General features: G+C 41.8%; 1 protein-coding gene across 3 annotated transcripts in view; it reads left to right on the forward strand.

The window, feature by feature from the left end:
• Positions 1 to 2,989, forward strand: part of Phactr1 (phosphatase and actin regulator 1) — a 431,785-nt gene that overhangs the window by 107,341 nt on the left and 321,455 nt on the right. The gene's annotated exons all lie outside the window — the stretch shown is intronic.

Below are 2,989 nucleotides of genomic sequence, written 5' to 3' on the forward strand. Positions count from 1 at the left end.
TCCTCATTGGGACCTTGGGAGCTCAGTCCAGTGCTCCAGTGTGGGTCTCTGTCTCTATCTCCATCCATCACCAGATGAAGGTTCTATGGTGGTATGCAAGATATTCGTCAGTATTGCTATAGGATAGGGTCATTTCGGTGCCTATCCTCAGCTGCCCAAGGGACTAACTGGGGACATCACCATGGGCTCCTGGGAACCACTCTAGGGTCAAGTCTCTGAAGGACCCTGGAACTGATGCCCCAGGAACGTGAAGAGGCAACTATACTTACATAAAACACTCCCTCTTAAGGTAATCTCTTAAGGTGATCTCTAAGGATCCTGAAAGCTTAGACAGTCAGCCATAATACAACCCAAAAGGCAAAGTCCAAATTAGCTTGAGAACATGGAGTAGGGTAGTTATGATACTTGATCAAGGTTTTGGAGACTGCTAATTTTATGTTCCTAAAGTAGCCACTTTAACTTCCAGATTCAATTTGTAAACTTGGAGGTCCCTGCTGTCTCTAAAATGTTGTGACGTCAGGTGTTAATCAGTCTTCATCACTGACAAACTACTCCAGCTAATCAAAGAAAAAAAGGAAGGATTTACTTTGGCTCCTGGATTTGAATGGTTCAATCTAAGGTCAAAATTCAAAAGCTTCAAAAAGCTATATAAGAAATTTTTTTTAAAAAAATCCCCTTCCCATGAATGGAAGTTACAACCAAAAAAAAAAAAAAAAAACTTTAAAGAAGGTGGGATAGTAGTGTTATGTTTTATATAGTGGCTTATGACTAAACTTGTTGTGTGATGGGTGTTGCTAAGTAGCCCGAACTTGCTAGTCTCGAACTCACAGCCTTTGCCTTCTGGGTGCTGAGATAACGCACAGAAACAGCAGCTTGTTCTTTGGCACAGTGTCACAGTATTCTGTCAATGCCCTGGGAAGTGGATAACACTGCTCTTGCATTGCTATTCTTATGAGGAAATAGGCCTCATTAAGTATCATAACCAAAACTTAATAATGTTTTTGCCAAAAAAAAAGTCTAAAGTAAGACCCAAGGTTTTAGATGCAAAGAAAATAAAGTAGTGATAACTGCAAATGGAGTTTCTGCGATTTCAATTTTATTCACAGATTTTTAAATGCTGCAAAACAGATTTTTTTAGGTTCCTTTCAATGCATAAACAAAAAAATAGGAAAGGAAATGAACCTACCAATATGTCTACAATGTTTCTTTATAAAAAAAAAAAACCCTGCAATCTGTAATAGTGTTTTCTTTAATACTATAAAAGCCACAGTAATGATAACCATGGTGCCTAGAAATTAAACATGAAGGTGTTGGTTTCAGCATGGCTTACCTTCTGGAAGCATCAGGAGGCCACCAGGCTTACCTGATATTGAACAGTGTGTCAAAGTATAGCCACAGGGGCACAAGAGAGGACACTTAAGATGCCTCTGAATTTTAGCTGTCTCTTTTCCTCTCCTGCCAACTCTGCCTCTCTTCTCCCTGAATCCCCGTGACACGGTTTTCATTTCCAGATAAATGAAAAAAAAAAAAAAAACATAGTCCATTTTCCATTGGTCAAGCAATTTCTCTGCATTTGTCTAGTGGCACAGTTTTGTAAATATTAAAAAGAAACATAAACAAATAACTTGCCAACTCGGGAACTTGGTTTGGTGTTATGCTATTGGTTATAGCAACCGTTTGGGGTGTTGACAGGGTGCCATGAAGCTACGGAAGGAGCTAAGATGATCTCCCTGGGCAGCTGCCGCAATCATCTTCCTTCCATTGTGTTACTGGAAACCAAGAGCATCTGTCTAGCGTGGGAGCTCATAGACCGAGTGCAAGTGGAACTGGAGGTTTCTGAGGCCTCCCACATCACACAAGTGCGGAGAACCTCTAACAATTTGGAAGCTAAAGCGACATCTTCCCATACCGGCTGCTGCCATCTTTGCAAAATCTCCAGAACAGATGTCATAAATAATGATGTAAAGACAAATTACAAACCCGGGAGTGGGGAGGGATTAATTTAGCTTTGGGGTCCATTTCTAGATACGAGAATTGAAATATCCCCTGTATTATTGCCACAGGCATAAATTATATGCCTTTTAATATACCTGTCTTTTCGTTACGGAGAATAAGACTTCTTATAAAGCAATAACTCCCTCATTAACTCTCTCATAATTTAACATCTCTAAGATCCTTTCAAATATTAATTGCACTAACAAGTTTTTCTCCAGGGAGCAAAGGGTTTCTTAAAGTGACGTCTCCTCAGCCTTCCTCATTCTGAGGTCATGAGAGAACCAGAAAAGGGTATTTATTTTTTTTTATTTTTATTTTTTTTCAGCGAAAAATAATTGTCCATACATTATAGATATGACATATGGGAAGCTCCCAGCTCTTATGAGCCTCATGGGCATTCTCAGCAACCCACTTCACTGCCTGGTCCCCACTGCCTTCTGCACCAGAGCTGAGCTGGGGTCATCAAACAAGTGCTTGTCTTTTAACCCCTTGTGGGCATCTTCTAGTCTCAAATGAGAAGGACCCCTGAGGTGACCTCTGGGTCCATGCAAGGGTGACTCCTCTGGTGTCATTCCTCCTCAGAAGTCAGGAATCATCCATTTTGTTTTACGAGGCAGGATCTGACTGGCTGGCCAGTGAGCTATGGGAAGCTACCCATCTCTGCTTCTCCATCTTATATGCCGTCATGCCCTGCTGCCTATGTTAGTTCTGGGGATTGAACTCAGGTCCTCCTGCTTTTGTGGCAAGCACATTACAGACTGAGCTATCTCCATAGCCTGATTGTGCTCCAGGGTTTCCGAGCTCTCTTCGGTCATATGAACAAAGGTATTTCAAATCTGGGGACTGTGACATGTTTTCTGTCTCTTTCTGTTCCTCCTTACACTCCAGGTATAGCTTGACTGGCAGGCTGGTCATGGGTAGTCAGTTGGAAAGGGAGGATTGGCTGGCTCAGGGATGCTTAGTGAGCCTCTTAGCACTTGTCCTTCTCCCAGTT

The sequence above is a fragment of the Microtus ochrogaster genome, chromosome 16, assembly GCF_000317375.1.
Source record: "Microtus ochrogaster isolate Prairie Vole_2 chromosome 16, MicOch1.0, whole genome shotgun sequence".
NCBI lineage: Eukaryota > Metazoa > Chordata > Mammalia > Rodentia > Cricetidae > Microtus > Microtus ochrogaster.